The sequence below is a fragment of the Schistocerca nitens genome, chromosome 2, assembly GCF_023898315.1.
Source record: "Schistocerca nitens isolate TAMUIC-IGC-003100 chromosome 2, iqSchNite1.1, whole genome shotgun sequence".
Classification (NCBI taxonomy): domain Eukaryota; kingdom Metazoa; phylum Arthropoda; class Insecta; order Orthoptera; family Acrididae; genus Schistocerca; species Schistocerca nitens.
In genome coordinates this window covers 741,775,004-741,795,008 of record NC_064615.1, presented here as the reverse complement: position 1 = coordinate 741,795,008, position 20,005 = coordinate 741,775,004, and the positions used below count along the sequence as shown (strand labels likewise).

At 45.7% G+C, this 20,005-nt stretch overlaps 1 protein-coding gene and 1 non-coding gene across 2 annotated transcripts in view; both read left to right on the top strand.

Annotated features, from left to right (window-relative positions):
• The window catches only part of LOC126236959 (cubilin), a 1,328,660-nt gene that overhangs the window by 782,291 nt on the left and 526,364 nt on the right, over window positions 1-20,005 (top strand). The gene's annotated exons all lie outside the window — the stretch shown is intronic.
• Trnat-ugu (transfer RNA threonine (anticodon UGU)) lies at window positions 16,882-16,956 on the top strand. The gene has a single exon. It is a non-coding gene; the product is annotated as a tRNA-Thr (tRNA).

Below are 20,005 nucleotides of genomic sequence, written 5' to 3'. Positions count from 1 at the left end.
GACGGAAAGTGTGAGCAGCAATCTGCGACTGTTTGCTGAGAACGCTGTGTGTTACGGAAAAATGTCTTTGAGTGAGTATAAACGATGACTTGGACAAAATTTCTATTTGGTGTGATGAAAGGCGGCTTACTCTAAAAAAAAAAAAAATGCTCTGAGCACTATGGGACTTAACTTCTGAGGTCATCAGTCCCCTAGAACTTAGAACTACTTAAACCTAACTGACCTAAGGACATCACACACATCCATGCCCGAGGCAGGATTCGAACCTGTGACCGTAGCGGTCATGCGGTTCCAGACTGTAGCGCCTAGAACCGCTCGGCCACACCGGCCTGAGCTTACTCTAAATGTGAGAAAATGTAAGCTAATGCAGGGAAGGAGGAAAGGCAATGCTGGAACTTTCGAATACATTATTAGCGGTGCGTTGCTTGATACGCGCAGGTCGATTAAATATCTGGTACAATGCTGCAGAGTAACATGATATGTAACGAGCATACAATACCGTTCGCAGGGAAGGCGAACGCTTGAGTTTGGTTGTAGGGCTGTGTAGCTCATCTATGAAGAAGATTATGTACAGAACACTTATGCAATCCATTGTTAAATACTGCTCGACCGTTTGGAATTCCTAGAAGGTCAGATGGAAGGGACACGTACAAGTAACTGAGAGGCGTTCTGCTGTATTTGTTAGCATCACTTTCGAACAAAACATGAGTGTTATGGAAGTGTTCCATGAAGTCGGATGGGGATCTCTGAAAAGAAGACAACGTTCTGTTCACGAAACATTGTTGACAAAGTGTAGACTCTCTCTCTCTCTCTCTCTCTCTCTCTCTCTCTCTCTGTGTGTGTGTGTGTGTGTGTGTGTGTGTGTGTGTGTGTGTGTGTGTGTGTGCGCGCGCGCGCACGCGAGCGAGCGGGCGCCCGCGTGTGTATTCAGGGCGAACGTTCTATCGACTTGTTTCAAGTTTTTATTTGTGAAGACGGAGCGGACGGAATACATTTGTCGATGGCGGAAATGGAATGGTCCGTAATGTCTGCATATCGAAGTGTGTTGGAGCTCGAGGGTGAAATTCTGTTGGCAGAGAACACGTGTGGTCGCCGTTGCCTGCACGTTGGTGTCCAGCGAGGACTGGAGGAAGGGGCTGCAGGAGGCGATGCGGAAGTAACTTTCTGAGAGCGTCGCCTCGCGCCCAAAGTTGTCCCCTCAGAGGGCGGCAGGCGCCCATCTCCGGCCGTAGCGCCGGCTCAGGCAGCGGTAGCGCGCGCCCAATCTCGCTGGGATGGCGCGGCGGCAGCTGGAACATTGTCACTGCGGCGTCCGCCACGCACAGATTGCCTACCAGAACGAATTTGGCCAGCGACGCCAGAAGTCGACACGAGGCTGCAGCAACACTGCCGCTGCTCCCTGTCCAACACTCGGCTTGGTTTAAGGTCGTGTCCATGACACCCGTGGAGTGATCACCGTTCGAAAAGTGAACCACCTGGCTTGTCGAAACTAGTGCGAGAAGTATTAGTAAAGTCTTAATTTTGGCCAAGAAAACACAAGCTGCGGCCAAGGAACTTGATGATATTATAGTCCATCTACCTCCAAGCGCATGCTCGGGCAGCTACCAAACGGCGCATGATGGAAGCATCTTGTACCACTGCTAGTCATTTTCTTAGATGTTCTGCTTACCACTGGAGCGATGGAAAAATGACTGTCGGATGCTTCCACGCTTTCCTGATTTCTCTTACCTTGTCCTTACACGAGATGTATGTTGGGGGCGGTGGGATAGTTATGGATTTTGTCACAGATACAGATTCTCTATACCATCTCGATAGTATATACTTGTAAGTTTGGATGAACAGACTTTAATGAAGATTGACAACCGTCCGAAATTGATCCGGAATAAATTTGCTGATACGAATACCTTGAGATCAGGTGTGTTAGGTATTGGTGACGTAAGAAAATTTGTGCCAGACTGGTGAGCATGAAGTGATGGATATTGGGGACTATTGTATAGGGAAGAAGTAAGTGTGACATATGGAAGTTTGGATATGTCCAGGAGGCGTGCACGGATAGCCGAAGTGGTTAAGGAGACCGCTCTCGATAAGCGGGATATCCTGGTTATAGTCCCGGTGTAGCACAAATTTTCATATGTCACTAACTGGATCTACATCTGTACCTAACACAGGTGATGCTAAGATATTGGTATTCAGCGAATTTATTTCGAATTATTTTGTTCCATTATTTGTCGAAAAGAACATCACCTTTCCTCTAGAGATTCCTGTCTGAGTACAACGAGCATTTCCGTAACACTCGCGGCTTTATGGAACCTATCGGTAACAAATATAGCTGCACGCCTCTGAATTGCTTCGATGTCTTCCTGTAACGATATGGTGGGGATCGCACACACTTGAGCAGTATATAACAATGGGTCTCGTCCTTCATTATAGACGAACTACACTGTTCTGCTAATAAACAGAAGTCGGCCACTCGCCTTCCATGCAAAATGTGTTGCGTCTCCCGTCCACTTAATATCGCTTTGCAGCGTTACGCCTACGTATTTAATCGACATCGCAGTTTCAAACAGCACACCAATAATACCGAATTCAAAAGTTTTTCCTACTCATCTGTATTGGAAAGCTGACCTTCATTTGACCAAACAGATATTCTAATTCATCCTGTATCGTCCTACAGTCACTCAATAACGACGCTTTCCCGTACACTACAGCATAATCAGCAAACAGTCCCAGAATGCTGCTCACCCTATCCGTGAGACCATATATGAATATAGAGAACACGAGCGGTCTTATGACATATCCAGGGGGCACTCCCCACGATATCCATGCATCTGATGAACACTCGCTGTCCAGGACGATTACTGTGTAGTAGTACTTACTAAGTGTTCGACTCACTCACATATCTGAGAATCTGTTCTACATGTTCGAACTTACGATAACACTCTACTCTGTCGAATTGTGTGAAACGGTTTCCAGACATCTAGGAATATGGAAAATACATGTAGTGTTTCTTCCACGATTTGCAAGGTAAGTTGGCTTTCGCACAAGTAATGCTTCCAAATCCTTGCTGATTGTTGGAAAGAAACTGTTGTCTCTCAAGGAGTTTCTCTACGCTTGTGAGATATTCCGTCGGTACTTCGAGGTCTGTAGACATATAATAAACTGAAACACATTACATTAACGTTACCCAATAATATTTATTTCATATTATGTTACGAATCGACTTTCGGCTTTCTAGGTCTTCATCAGACAAGATAGAACAGGCAATCAAATCATCAGCGATGGATTCTAAATATGCATAGGCTGTTATTTCCAGAGATATGTGACGGTTTGAAGCTTACACATCCATACGACAGACGGAAAATTATAATCTTTTAATATGAGATGAATACAAAACAAGAAGTATTATGTAACGATGAACTGAATGTTATAAGTATAGAACACTGTTGACAGATATAGATACATTCTACTTCACAATTTATATAGATATTATTTTAAGAGTCTAAGGTACACACATACTGATAACTTGCTATGAGCACACTGAAATACATACAAGCAATGTATGTACAATTACACCTATTATTACGCTCAAAGATTAAAAATACGCCAGCACAAAAGACAAAACAGAACAGCTAGGGACTACTGGGACAGACTGCTATGGTCTATGCATAAAAATACAGACGTCTAAGACATGCTTGTAATAAATTATGAATCTGTCTTCCACTTCCCATACTGAATTGTTGGCCTCCCTCCCCTCTTTGCCACTCATCACGCTAGTCCAGTGGCTCGCAACCTGAGGGGTGAAATGGTTCAGTTTTCAGTCACGAAACTATATTATTTTTAAAAGATTTTTACTGTTATCACTATTTCGTAAAAATGTAATTCTGATTACAATAGTAACCAACATTTAATTTTTTTAAATACTAGCAATAACGTGTAACACAGTGTGGTGGAGCTGCAGCTTATGGAATGAATATATGAACATCTTCCTCACCGATTACACATATACTTTCTACTTCGCAACATGGATGGATGACAGTGAAATTGAACATTATTATCTCACATTCTTAAACCTCTATGAATAAAATGTAAATGTTTGTTTGTTCAATATCGTATATCTCCGAAAGTTCTTGACTGATTGCCTTGAAATTTTGACACGACGTACATTCTGATACTGGCATGTTTTAGGTACCTGAGGGCAGCGTGGAGGGTAAAAATCGTAGAGGGAGACCAAGAGATGAATACACTAAGCAGATTCAGAAGGATGTTGGTTGCAGTAGGTACTGGGAGATGAAGAAGGTTGCACAGGATAGAGTAGCATGGAGAGCTGCATCAAACCAGTCTCAGGACTGAAGACCACAACAACAACATAAAACATTACATACAGGGTGAGTCAGGAGGAATGGTACATGCATTGAGGAGTGATAGCATCAGTGAGTATGGGCAAATGCAATGTTCCAACTTGGTTCCGAGATAGAACACATGTAATATCAGTTTTGTACGATTTCTTGATTGCTCGAAACCCGCACCCTCCAGCGAAAACTTGTCGCAGTACAAAATTAAACTGCATTCAGTTTCCTACAAAAAAGGACCTATTCATGTTTCTCTAGGACTTACAGTTTGCGCAAAGACAGCGCGAGGATACTGAAAACAGACGCGACGCGCATGCGCTGTATCTTAGGTACTCTTTGTAGCCCAATCTGAAGTGATTACCGACCTGATGGAACACAAGTGTTGTGCATCAAACTGTTCGTCTCAGCCTCCTCTACACTACCCTCGTACGTTAAGAACAATCACAATATTTGAATGACACAGGAAATACACTCCTGGAAATGGAAAAAAGAACACATTGACACCGGTGTATCAGACCCACCATACTTGCTCCGGACACTGCGAGAGGGCTGTACAAGCAATGATCACACGCACGGCACAACGGACACACCAGGAACCGCGGTGTTGGCCGTCGAATGGCGCTAGCTGCGCAGCATTTGTGCACCGCCGCCGTCAGTGTCAGCCAGTTTGCCGTGGCATACGGAGCTCCATCGCAGTCTTTAACACTGGTAGCATGCCGCGACAGCGTGGACGTGAACCGTATGTGCAGTTGACGGACTTTGAGCGAGGGCGTATAGTGGGCATGCGGGAGGCCGGGTGGATGTACCGCCGAATTGCTCAACACGTGGGGCGTGAGGTCTCCACAGTACATCGATGTTGTCGCCAGTGGTCGGCGGAAGGTGCACGTGCCCGTCGACCTGGGACCGGACCGCAGCGACGCACGGATGCACGCCAAGACCGTAGGATCCTACGCAGTGCCGTAGGGGACCGCACCGCCACTTCCCAGCAAATTAGGGACACTGTTGCTCCTGGGGTATCGGCGAGGACCATTCGCAACCGTCTCCATGAAGCTGGGCTACGGTCCCGCACACCGTTAGGCCGTCTTCCGCTCACGCCCCAACATCGTGCAGCCCGCCTCCAGTGGTGTCGCGACAGGCGTGAATGGAGGGACGAATGGAGACGTGTCGTCTTCAGCGATGAGAGTCGCTTCTGCCTTGGTGCCAATGACGGTCGTATGCGTGTTTGGCGCCGTGCAGGTGAGCGCCACAATCAGGACTGCATACGACCGAGGCACACAGGGCCAACACCCGGCATCATGGTGTGGGGAGCGATCTCCTACACTGGCCGTACACCACTGGTGATCGTCGAGGGGACACTGAATAGTGCACGGTACATCCAAACCGTCATCGAACCCATCGTTCTACCATTCCTAGACCGGCAAGGGAACTTGCTGTTCCAACAGGACAATGCACGTCCGCATGTATCCCGTGCCACCCAACGTGCTCTAGAAGGTGTAAGTCAACTACCCTGGCCAGCAAGATCTCCGGATCTGTACCCCATTGAGCATGTTTGGGACTGGATGACGCGTCGTCTCACGCGGTCTGCACGTCCAGCACGAACGCTGGTCCAACTGAGGCGCCAGGTGGAAATGGCATGGCAAGCCGTTCCACAGGACTACATCCAGCATCTCTACGATCGTCTCCATGGGAGAATAGCAGCCTGCATTGCTGCGAAAGGTGGATATACACTGTACTAGTGCCGACATTGTGCATGCTCTGTTGCCGATGTCTATGTGCCTGTGGTTCTGTCAGTGTGATCATGTGATGTATCTGACCCCAGGAATGTGTCAATAAAGTTTCCCCTTCCTGGGACAATGAATTCACGGTGTTCTTATTTCAATTTTAAGGAGTGTAAGTATTATTACAAATGTTCTACCTCAGAAACCATTCGCAATAAGGCACATGTTCATATGAACTTTTTTGTTCAGAATCACTGGTACTATCACCTGTACCTTTCCTCCTGACTCACCCTATATATATATATATATATATATATATATATATATATATATATATATATATATATATATATATATCGGTTCCCTATTACTAAGTTTATAAAGAATATATATCTATTACATATATTAAAATACTAGGTAAATAAAAACACATACATATTCCTATGCAAAGTTGTGTCAAAATTTAAAAGCTTTCGGTCAAAAATTTTCGGAGAGTCGAGGTTCGCAGCATTTACAGTTTCTTTGTAAATACAAACATAGATGTCCGTTTCTTCAGAATCTCAAGCCTTCGAAAATTCCTCAGAGATTGCTTCGAAATTCTGACACAACATTGCATTCGAAAACTGACGTGGCTTTTATATACCTGCTGGAACGCCATCTGGTTTGTATGTAATAGGTATATTTTGGTTTGATCAAAACCGCTAATCTCCGATATTCTATACCTGTATATATTTATAAGTAGAATACTACTACAGAATCTGAATTTGCAATAACGATAAACAAGGTTCATGGTCAGAGAGAAGGGGAAAGAAGAAATGGACAAAAGCATGGGAGGAAATGGAATAGGAAACGGGAAGGAGGAGATGGACAGAGAGGGGGGAAGGGGTAGGAAGAGAAGGAGAGAGAGAGGATAGAGGTGATGAACTGAGAGAGTGGGAGAGAGAGGGGGCCGGAGGAGATGGACAGTGAGGGGAGGAGGTGATGGATAGCAAGACGGGGAACGATGTGTATCGGAACAAAAGTATAGGAGAACTTGGAGCAGAAGTCAGAGCCCAGAAATTCAACGAGGTCGAAGCCAGGCAGCAGATGCTGGCCATTGAACTGCGCGATCGGTTCCCGTGTCGTCGGGCGACAAGCGTCGAAATCAGGCCAGAGGCCACGGACATCGGCCGCAGTCGGCCGTCGCTCCTGCTTGATCAACGTCTCTCAGCAGCAGCAAGGCTTCCGTGACACCTTCCCGGGTGTCAGTGCCCTGGGGCAGCCATCGTGTGAGCCACTTCGGTTCGACTGACTTCCACCTGGTCGATAATTACGCCAGACCCCGGGCATTGACCTATTGCTGATGGTTCGCCGTTGGTCACAAACGCAGCCCTTCCGCGAATTCAGCGCCGGGGATCAGCATTTAATCGCTGGCCCAACCGAGTACGTCACGTTCGGGCACACCCGGCGCCTGCTGTGTGTCAGTCGGGAATCCTCGCTGTGAACTCTTCCGCCACTTGTCCGCGAAGGAGGGACCTCTGCCTGTCTACCCAGCCCGGGCAAGTAACGCCTCGCCATCCTCCCGCCGTGCTCGTCACCGTCGGTCCAGACTTCGACTCCCGGCACCGCCATCGCCGTGCCACTGGAACGACGCGACCTTCCACATTAGAGAAGACCTGGTCGCCGCCCATCGCCCGTCGCCGCCACATCCTGCCGCCTCAGCTCGTCGCGCATATCGCAGACGCCAGAGCAGCCTCTGACTTCCGGGCAGCGCGTGCACGCAGCCCGCCATACTTCAACGTCTGCAGCTACGACTCTGGAGCACAATCAGAAGATTTCCAGAATGAGATTTTCACTCTGCAGCAGAGTGTGCGCTGATTAGAAACTTCCTGGCAGATTGCCCGCGAGAGGCAAAGGTCCCGAGTTCTAGTCTCGGTCCGGCACACCGTTTTAATCCGCCAGGAAGTTTCAATCAGAAGAGTGTCTGAACTGTATGTATTAGTAAAGAACTGGGAAAGAGTTGTCGTTTCTTTACCAGGACCCCCCTCTGCTGCTCTGCTGCTGTCCACATACCCCAACTTCCATAGAGAACCCAGCCCACACACAAACAGCCCCTCTCTCTTTTTCCTTTACAGAGGAGGAGATAGGCAAAGTAAGAGAGAGATGAAGATCGACAGAGATAGCGGGGAGAAGGATATTAGGATGAATATCCAATTCCCATACGCATTAAAAACGTGTGCTTTCCTTCTTTTTTTCTTTTCCATTTAAGTAAGCTGAGCCACCATTAAGTGTGGCCGTGTGCAGCTAGTGCCTTACAAAAATGCTTTCTCAGAATTGTAGGTAGTTCCCGCAATAGGGAAGAAATTGCTTCATTATTCACCTCACAACAATAAAAGATCTAATTGACAACAAATTACAGTACACCAGTAACTATGTAATGGCTACTACAGTGCTGTAGGGCCCGCATTATTATTACTATTATTATTATTATTATCAGTGGCAGTGGGCAGACACAAAACATCGGTAGCCTGAGCTCTTCCCAGTTCAGGAGTCAAGAAATTTACGAAAGTACAATGCACACATTTAATTGGGGATGCAAGGTGAGGGTGAATCAAATGTCGTTACAGAGAAGAGTGGCGCAGAGGAAGTACGTATTGTAACAAGTGCCTATCCATAATGAGGATCGTTAGCTATCGTTTGTGAGGAGTTGTAGGTAGCACTCGATATTCGTTGAGAACTCCTTCAAAATTCTATAAAAAGAAGTTATTAAGAAGAGGCGGTACCAGTTATCTCTTTGATTGATTAGTTCATGGTTTAATAGAAAACATATACAAAAATTAAATATCAATTATCTTCGGTCATTTTAAAATAAAAACTTTAAAGTTTAGTTAGGCGCAACAGTTCGATGCCTTGGGTCAGTGTCATCGATCATCGTCTATACAGAGCCAAACTTGGCTCCCCTCTGACTTTCATCTGTTTGCAAAACTTAAAGAACACCTTTGACAACTTTACTTTCATAGGAATGAAGCGGCGCAAACAGAGGCGAGGTAGTGGCTACGTCAATAATGTCATACATTCTCTAATGACGTCATCAAGAAATTAGCCTCTAGTTGGGAGAAATGTGATCGTCGACAGGGTGATCATGTTGAGAAATATACACAGCAAAAACAGTTTTGCATCAGCTCGGTTCCGAGAGTTCCGGAACATGTACAGAAAATTGGAATAGAGATCAACATAAACATTATTTCCGCCATTTTCATTGGTCATCAAGATCACACATTGATTCTTGTACCACCCTACAGAAAGACCTTCAGAGGTGGTGGTCCAGATTTCTGTACACACGGGTACCTCTAATACCCAGTAGTACGCCCTCTTGCATTGATGCATGCCTGTATTCGTCCTGGTATACTATCCACAAGTTCATCACGGAACTGTTGGTCAAGATTGTCTCACTACTCAACGGCGATTCGGAGTATATTCGTGAGAGTGGTTGGTGGGTCACGACGTCTATAAACAGCCCTTTTCAATATATCCCAGGCATGTTGGATAGGGTTCATGTCTGTAGAACATGCTGGCCACTCTAATCGGACCATGTCGTTATTCTGAAGGAAGTCATTCACAAGATGTGCACGATGGGGGCGCGAATTGTTGTCCATGAAGACGAATGCCTCGCCAATATGCTGTCGATATGGTTGCACTACTGCTCGGAGGATGGCACTCACGTATCGTACAGCCGTTATGGCGCCTTCCATGACCACCAACGGCGTACGTCGGCCCCACATAATGCCACTCCAAAACATCAGGGAACCTCCACCATGCTGCACTCGCTGGACTGTGTGTCGAAGGCGATCAGCCTGACCGGGTTGCCTCCAAACACGTATCCGACGATTGTCTGGTTGAAGCCAATGTGACACACATCGGTGAACAGAACGTGATGCCAATCCTGAGCGGTCCATTCGGCATGTTGTTAGGCCCATCTGTACCGCGCTGCGTGGTGTCGTGCATCGCTTTGGTTCACTCCAAGACGCCTGGACACTTCCCTCCTTGAGGACTCTTCCTGGCACAAAGCAACAGTGCGGACGCGATAGAACCGCGTTATTGACCGTCTAGGCACGGTTGAACTACAGACAACACGAGCTGTGTACCTCCTTCCTGGTGGAATGACTGGAACTGATCGGCTGTCGGACCCCCTCCGTCTAACAGGCACTGCTCATGCATGGTTGTTTACGTCTTTGGGTGGGTTTAGTGTCATCTCTGAACAGCTGAAGACGCTGTGGCTGTGATACAATACCCACAGTCAACGTCTGTCTTCAGCAGTTCTGGGAACAGGGGTGATGCCAAACTTTTTTTTGGTGTGTGTAAATATGTAGACTGAAGAATAAAGATGTGTAGTGTTCATAACGTTTGCTTTATTTAAAATGTTTTCCGAGTTTTCACAACAAAAGAATAGGTTCGGAGGTATTACTTTTCAGCGGGCCCTCGTAATATTATATTCGCCTCTGGTCTATGTATTATACCTTTCCGTTGCTTCGAGTCTTTTATCGGGTCTTGACGGCCGACTGTGAAGGATTTAGTTTACCATTTAAGACAAGCAGCAGGCACACGGGCTGGTTGTTATTTCCGTGGCCCGTTTATATTCTGTGTGTAGCACGCAGCCAGGCGCACGCACGGCGCCGGCGGAAGACGGGGCCCTGGCGCTGCGGGTTGCCTACCTGCCGACTGCTGGCTCCCCTGGGGGTCGTGGAGTGCAGGTCTCCGGAGGTTGTTTAGGACCCGGCCGCGCAGGACCCATCTTGTATCCCAGAGGCCTTTACCTGCCGCTGTCCAGCCAACACACACACACGTCTTTCGTGTATTGAGCTCGAGTTCCACCTGCAGTTCGAAATTCTGCAGCTCCGTCTTACACCGTACATGACAGAGACCACGCACGACGTCATTATATTTAAGGCAACATCTCGATCAGTTGACTACTGGTGGGATCCAAATGGAGATGACCGCTGGAATACTGTTTAATTCATTCAAATTGTAATATTTTCAGTAATGGTTTCTTTATTACAGTGCTTACGCCGAAAGATGCGTCAAAGTAAGTAATGTTCCGTGCAACAGGTAAAACTACGAGAAAGATGCGAACACTTTTTTTCGGGAGCAAGTCAGTGAATTCACAGTCTGAAACTAAGAGAGATATTGTTACCTGGCGGATGCGAATGGCCTTATATTTGAGTGTATTTATTTGTGTTTCAATATCACGAATTTAATGAAGAGCGCTATTACAATTCTTCTCGCAAAAAGTACTTGAAGTTTAGGAAATATTGATTCATATGTCTTTATTGCTCTATTTTCTGTTCAACTTCGTAATCACAAAACTGACTTCATTTTTCCCACGGATAAAATGCGAGGGGATATTTGGATCTTTGCACCGAAATGTAGATTTTTAAGCCAAACGCTTAAAGAAAGCTATGCACCAAACATATTTCATAATCATTTTCAGAGATACTTACATGCGTTGGAAGTTTGGATGCATGATGGTCTCAAATCTAATTCGTAGAATGACGAACATTGTGAAACTACACGATGCTAATGTCTACAACCAACGTAAATATTTTAGTCTTCTTTTCTTGATGTTGTTTTGGTATCTGCACTACATTAAGCAAAAGTCATAAAACATAAACGATTATTTTGTGCAAAAGCCGTACATGACGGATGGAAATGGATGTCATTTCTTATAAAGACATAATAATACATTTCACACGTATTGTTGAGGAATAATCAGAAACCTAAATACTTCCTGTCAAACTGATATTTCAGCCTTTTTCTGTGGAACCGGTGGATTATTAACAAAAAATGGGAATTCACTGAAGAAATGTTATTCTGCCGTATGTAAAAGAAAGAACAGTCAGCGCAATGCAGTGTTTATTACCAAAAATGAATTTTCACTCGGCAGCGGAGTGTGTACTGATATGAAATTTCCTTGTACGAGGGCTATTCGGAAAGTAAGGAGCGATAGGTCGCGAAATGGAAACCACAGTGAAAATCAAAACTGTTTTATTTGCAACATACAGCTACAACTTCCAGCTACTTATCTCCATAGTCGCCGAGCCGACGTAGACGTTTGTCGTAGCGTTGACCAACTTCCCAGGACCTTCGTTATAGAAGTCAGCCACCAGTGCTTTCCGCCAATTCTCTACGCTGGCCTACAGTTCGTTGTCTGTGCCAAAATGTTGTCCTCATAACCAGAGGTTCATGTGAGCAGAGATGAAACTCAGAGGGAGACAATTACGGGCTGTATTGCGGGTAATCAAACATTTCCAATTGAAAACGATGCAGGAGAACCTTCATTGCCCCTGGAGAATGCGGCTAAGAATTGTCATGAAAAAGTAACCGCACGACAGTTATGTAATGTTGGCTGCATAGCTTCAGGCGAAATTCCTCACCAGGCCCTCGTAGTTGGCGGGAAACACTATTGTTATAGATAACTTTATGTGCTCACTGTGTGCTCAGAACTAAAAAGAACGAGGTAACGCGATCGACGGGCGTACTAGAGGCACTTCCAAACACACCTGTGCAAAATTCATCGGATTTTCACTGTGATTTCCATTTCGCTGCCGATCGTTCCTTACTTTCTGAATAACCCTCGTAGATTAAAACTGGGTGCCGACCCGTGACTCGAACCAAAGACCTCTGTCTGTCTTGGGAAAGTACTCCACTAAGCTACCCAAACACGACTTACTACCCATCCTCACAGCTTTATTTCCACCAGTATCTCATCTCCTACCCTATTTCTTGGCCTTTAGCCTTGTCAAATGTAAAAACAATTACGTCAAATTAATATTAGACATTTGGGAGAATTAGGCTGACTATACTACTTTATGTGCAATACAGCAACCTGCTCAGTTGTTAAAATCAGTGCTTTATTTCAGCTGTAAACGAGAAAAACTGTAACTATGAGCTCCATTTCACACAGTGCGAGATGACAGCAACACGGCTTTCCGTCCTCCATTACGTGACTTAGATATTGGTTTCAAACATTAACAAGGCAAGAGCGCAGGTATAAAAAGCGTTTGCATTATCTGAATGGGCTTAACATCCGATAGAATAGTGACTTTTGTTTCGCCATCTGCAGGGCAATTTAATAAACGATTACTGCTCCGCTGCAGTCGCCTTTTCTAATAAAGTACCATGGCGCTCCTGTTTTCACACTGCTCGTTTCAAACACATTGGTGTGAATGCATCTCGTTATTCCCTAATAACAGAAAGAGAGCAAAGGGGGTCTGCCATTCTCAATAACATAATTCTGGTACGTAGACATGATCAGATGTGTAGATCAATATTTCAGGAAAGTGTTTGTATCGGCCAAAAAGTTCCGTTCATAGCTTATAGAATTACCGTCAGTTCTCGGTCTCCTAATTTTTAGTTCTACAGTTTACGTCGTCGACATGTGATGTTTCAATTACAAGAAACGGAAATAAGTCCAAAAAAAGTACTATTTATTGTACTTCATTTCTACATCAAACTAATTCTAGTTAAATTACGATTGATTACAAAGTTACAAACTCATTGGTGGTACGTACCTGTAGATGGAAGGATGAGAACTTTCCTCTCACTCGGGTGTTCTTGCGCATTCATTGTACCTCGGTTCCCCAGTTTTGTACCTGAACGTAAAGACTTCTAACTTCAAAATCGACATGATTTGTCTGGAAACACTCTTATTAGCATACAGAAATTAGAAAATGAATAAGTAGTATTTATTTTTTGCAGTGAGAATTAACTTTTTATTCACATCGCACAACACCAAGGATCACCATTTTGAAACGCCTTAACTGCTTCCCCTTACATCTCAGAAGTTTGAAATTTGGGTCCAAGATGCCTACAAACTTCCTTTCTAATGGTGCAATAGCTTGGCGCCCGCGACGTCAAACGGGCTCGGTGTCGTTTCAAACCAAAGGGTGTCATCACATGCGAAAGAAGGATCAGAGCTCAGAAGTTCATGTGAGATGTAAGGTGGGGTTAATGTTGTCACAATGGTGTCATATTTCACGGCTATTTTGCCCAACGCAACTGTGGACGTGACATACGATGGAAAGGTCGTCACACCTCCTCATACCAAAATTTCAGCCATTCTTTTGACTTCTCTGCTATGGTGGAGGTGAAAACGTGCTTTTCTTATAGCTGACGGAGGAAAAAATTTCACACATTCTGTTGCTCAGAATCAATAGAAAAGACATAGGGGTGGTACAAAGGGCGTGAATAAAACCATCCCTTGCCTTGAGGAGTTGATTCTTACACATTTCACGGTCGGAAATGACAGTTTACCGCGCGATGAGCAAGAAGACGAGGTTCTTGCCGACGTTCGACATTGCTGACACATCCAGACGTTTCAACCCTTCTCTAAAGATACTGTGAGGCTGCAACCACACGGAATATGGTATGACCCCTTTGGAGTGCAGTGCGACGGCAATTTCAGCTCTTGTGTGCAGGGTGGAACCACTATAAACCATTCAAAACAATTCGACGAAGGTTGTTTATCCTTTTTCAACCCTCCTGTTTTGCGTGCTCCAGTGGCGTGTGTATTGGGAAATGCAATACTGGAATGCACGAGAACGAAATGGCAAAGTGGCCCACTGAGATTTCTCAGTCTTACAATACCTGTGGTGCCACTCGAGCATTTTTATTGGGCACTTTAAAAAATTCCCTGTGAAATGGATGCTCGTTTACTGGTGCCTAGCTGCAGGTAGGACAGGCAACTTGCTCCGTTCTAGTGCTTGTTGCGCGGGTGCGAAACAGAGGGATGTCGAAAGGGTAGCCTATCTGGGCAGCAGGCAGTGATGAGTACGTGGATGTCTTTGCAGAGGAGATCTTTTTAACGGAGAGTGAGGGGGGTTGGGGGAAAGGGCGCAACGTTGACATGTGTATGAATAAAATGGCAAACTTTCCCTCTAAGACCCCCTCCCCTCCCGTATTTCGACAACACCCTTGGGGCCATCAGCACACCTTTGTTGAACACTTTAAAAATGTACCTTTACAGATACTTCGACACCCATTCATTTGAGTGCCGCTACGCTGCTGCTCCAGTGCCTGAAGATAGGCACTCCTTGGGTTCCACGTGCCTGCAAGCAGACGCTAGAGCAGCAGTGGGCCTAATTTCAAACTTCTGCGATGGAATGGACCTGATGGGATACCAGTTCGATTTTCTTCAGAGTACTCGAAGGAACTTGCCCCCCTTCTTGCAGCGGTGTACCGTACGTCTCTAGAAGAGCGTTGCGTTCAAAATGATTGAAAAAGAGCACGGGTCACCCCTGTTTTCAAGAAGAAACGCCGAACAGATGTTCAAAACTATAGACCTGTATCTCTAACGTCGATCAGTTGTAGAATTTTGGAACACGTATTATGTTCGGGTATAATGACTTTTCTGGAAACTAGAAATCTACTCTGTAGGAATCAGCATGGGTTTCGAAAAAGGTGATCGTGTGAAACCCAGCTCGCGCTAGTCGTTCATGAGACTCAGAGGGCCATAGACACAGGTTCCCAGATAGATGCAGTGTTTCTTGCTACAATATAGCAGGTCAGCAACTGGAAGCAGTTAATTCCATAAATTATATGGGAGTAGACAATAGGAGTGATTTAAAATGGAATGATCATATAAAGTTGATCGTCGGTAAAGCAGATGCGAGACTGAGATTCATTGGAAGAATCCTAAGGAAATGCAATCCGAAAACAAAGGAAGTAGGTTACAGTACACTTGTTCGCCCACTGCTTGAATACTGCTCACCAGTGTAGGATCCGCACCAGATAGGGTTGATAGAAGAGATAGAGAAGATCCAACGGATAGCAGCGCGTTTCGTTACAGGATCATTTAGTAATCGCGAAAGCGTTACGGAGATGATGGATAAGCTCCAGTGGAAGGCTCTGCAGGAGAGACGCTCGGTAGCTCTGTACGGGCTTTTGTTGAAGTTTCGAGAACATACCTTCACCGAGGAGTCAAACAGTATATTGCTCCCTCCTACGTATATCTCGCGAAGAGACCATGAGAATAAAATGAGAGAGATTAGAGCCCACACAGAGGCATACCGACAATCTTTCTTTCCACGAACAATACGAGACTGGAATAGATGGGAGAATCGATAGAGGTACTGAAAGTACCCTCCGCCACCCACCGTCAGGTGGCTTATGGAGCATGGATGTAGATGCAGATGTAGATGTAGATTACGGTGTTTCAAAAACGTGACGCTTTAATTGCGTTGCGCAGTGTATTTTTGCAGCTATACATGACGGTAGTATCTGTTCCCGAAAGAACAGTTACCGTGGATGACCATGCAGCTTTGCTAGAAATGAAATGATAATTAAATGGACACCCTAGCTGCAAACAGGCGTTGATGTACTTCATTGGGGACATGTTGAAGATGTGTGCCCCGATCGGGACTCGAACCCGGGATCTCCTGCTTACATGGCAGACGCTCTATCCATCTGAGCCACCGCGGGCACAGAGGATAGTGCGTCTGCAGGGATTTATCCCTTGCACGCTCCCCGTGAGATCCACATTCCCAACATGTCCACACCACTACATTCGTAGTGCGCCTAATATATGTTTGCCCATCATACTCATTACTCGTGGCAGATTAATCCACCAAGTCCCGTACGAGTTCGGGCATAGCGTGTGCGTTCGCACAAGAAGGTCAATGGCCGGGAAGCCATATTTTAACTATACATGACGGTAGTATCTGTTCCCGAAAGAACATCTATTAGGCGCACTACGAATGTAGTGGTGTGGACATGTTGGGAATGTGGATCTCACGGGGAGCGTGCAAGGGATAAATCCCTGCAGACGCACTATCCTCTGTGCCCGCGGTGGCTCAGATGGATAGAGCGTCTGCCATGTAAGCAGGAGATCCCGGGTTCGAGTCCCGGTCGGGGCACACATTTTCAACATGTCCCCAATGAAGTACACCAACGCCTGTTTGCAGCTAGGGTGTCCATTTAATTATCATTTCATTTCTAGCAAAGCTGCATGGTCATCCACGGTAACTGTTCTTTCGGGAACAGATACTACCGTCATGTATAGTTAAAATATGGCTTCCCGGCCATTGACCTTCTTGTGCGAACGCACACGCTATGCCCGAACTCGTACGGGACTTGGTGGATTAATCTGCCACGAGTAATGAGTATGATGGGCAAACATCTATTAGGCGCACTACGAATGTAGTGGTGTGGACATGTTGGGAATGTGGATCTCACGGGGAGCGTGCAAGGGATAAATCCCTGCAGATGCACTATCCTCTGTGCCCGCGGTGGCTCAGATGGATAGAGCGTCTGCCATGTAAGCAGGAGATCCCGGGTTCGAGTCCCGATCGGGGCACACATCTTCAACATGTCCCCAATGAAGTACATCAACGCCTGTTTGCAGCTAGGGTGTCCATTTAATTATCATTTCATTTTATTTTTGCAGCGACACCCATAGTGCATTTAATGTCATTGCAGAAATCGTCCAGGCATTCAGTTAACTATGACAGCAGTCACAAAAAGTGTACCTGCACTTAAATACGGAACCTTTCTCTGTAATCTACTAAACAGTAAATGAAAGGAGAATTTTTTAGATAGGTAAAAGAAAGAAACATTAGTCTCTCTGTGGAGTTATGAACATATTTTACCTGGCTAGAAGAGGCTGTCAAATTAGAACGAGGCAAATGGAAAAAAGTGCACTGTTTATTACTATTAAAGTAATCGCTAAACTGTTCAATATTTATCCCTCTATGCGAAAAGACCATAAATGCCTTGACGGAAACATGTTTGCGGCTGTCTACAGAACCACGATTGTACTCAGGCGTGCACTTCTTCGTCCGAAGGAGTTCGACGGCCACGAATGTCCTTCTTCAGGGCCCCATAAATATGGAAATCGCGTGGGGAGAGACAGGACTACATGGAGGATGTACAAGGGCTCCACAGCAAAGCTTCTACAGCGTCATCGAAACAGTCTCGGCAACATGTGGGCCTAGATGAAGATATGCATGCCCGGGTACAATCGTAGTTCCACACGCAACTGCAAACATTTTCATACGAAGGCAACGACCATATTGTCTCACCATGGGATGAAAGTATGAATAGTTATGGTGATTACTTTTGAAATAATGAATAGTTTACTTGCTTTTCTTCCACTTCTTCAAGGGTTTTGCGCAATAATAATCTCCCCTCCGTCAAAGTCGCTTATCTTAATGGATTTTCCCGTCTGCAGCAAATATCTTCGCTGGTGTCATCTCCCGTCCTTGTCTGCTCCTCTTACATATTTTGATTACCGCGTAACGTGCCCGCAACGCCATCAGGTGGCATCGAAGGTCGCTGTGGGCAGTGGTCGTAATGTTTCGGCTTATCATTGTATTACCACATGTGTGTTTCAGATTACTTATGTAAGACATAAGCCAGCATGCCTCTTATTTACTTCAACAAATCTGAAAATGTCCGAAATTTGGAGAAAACTGTCAATTATTATAAACATAAGTACGACAACAGACTGCAATAAAAATACACTACTGGCCATTAAAAGTGCTACACCAAGAAGAAATGCAGATGATAAACGGGTATTCTATGAATACAAATATATTATACTAGAACTGACATGTGATTACATTTTGACGCAATTTGAGTGCATAGATCCTGAGAAATCAGTACTCAGAACAACCACCTCTGGCCGTAATATCACCCTTGCTACGCCTGGGCATTGAGTCAAACAGAGCTTGGATTGCGTGTACAGGTACAGCTGCCCATGCAGATTCAACACGATACCACAGTTCATCAAGAGTAGTGACTGCCGTATTGTGACCAGCCAGTTGCTTGTCCACCATTGACCAGACGTTTTCAATTGGTAAGAGATCTGGAGAATGTGCTGGCCAGGGCAGCAGTCGAGCATTTTCTGTATCCAGAAAGGCCCGTACAGGACCTGCAACATGCGGTCGCGCATTATTCTGCTGAAATGTTGGGTTTCGCAGGGATCGAATCAAGGGTAGACCCACGGGTCGTAACTCATCTGAAATGTAACGTCGACTGTTCAAAGTGCCGTCAATGCGAACAAGAGGTGACCGAGACGTGTAACCAATGGCACCCCATACCATCACGCCGGGTGATACGCCAGTATGGCGATGACGAATACACGATTCCAATGTGCATTCACCGCGATGTCGCCAAACACGGATGCGACCATCATGATGCTGTAAACAGAACCTGGATTCATCCGAAAAAAATGACGTTTTGCCATTCGTGCACCCAGGTTCGTCGTTCAGTACACCACCGCAGGTGCTCCTGTTTGTGATGCAGCGTCGAGGGTAACCGCAGCCTTGGTCTCCGAGCTGATAGTCCATGCTGCTGTAAAAGTCGTCGAACTCTTCGCGCAGATACTTGTTGTCTTGCAAACGTCCCCATCTGTTGACTCAGGGATCGAGACGTGGCTGCACGATCCGTTACAGCCATGCGGATAAGATGCCTGTCATCTCGACTGCTAGTGATACGAGGACGTTGCGATCCAGCGCGGCGTTCCGTATTACCCTCCTGAACCCACCGATTCCATATTCTGCTAACAGTCATTGGATCTCGACCAACGCGAAGTCATTGGATCTCGACCAACGCGAGCAGCAATGTGGCGATACGATAAACCGCAATCGCGATAGGCTACAATACGACCCTTATCAAAGTCGGGAACTCCTTACACCAGGCATCACAAAAACGTTTCACCAAGCTACGCCGGTCAACTGTTGTTTGTGTATGAGAAATCGGTTGGAAACTTTCCTCATGTCAGCACCTTGTATGTGTCGCCACCGGCGCCAACCTTGTGTGAATGCTTTGAAAAGCTTATCATTTGCATATCACATCATCTTCTTCCTGTCGGTTAAATTTCGCGTCTGTAGCACGTCATCTTCGTGGTGTAGCAATTTTAATGGCGAGTAGTGTATTAGAACCACAGTTCTCTTGTTGGTGCAG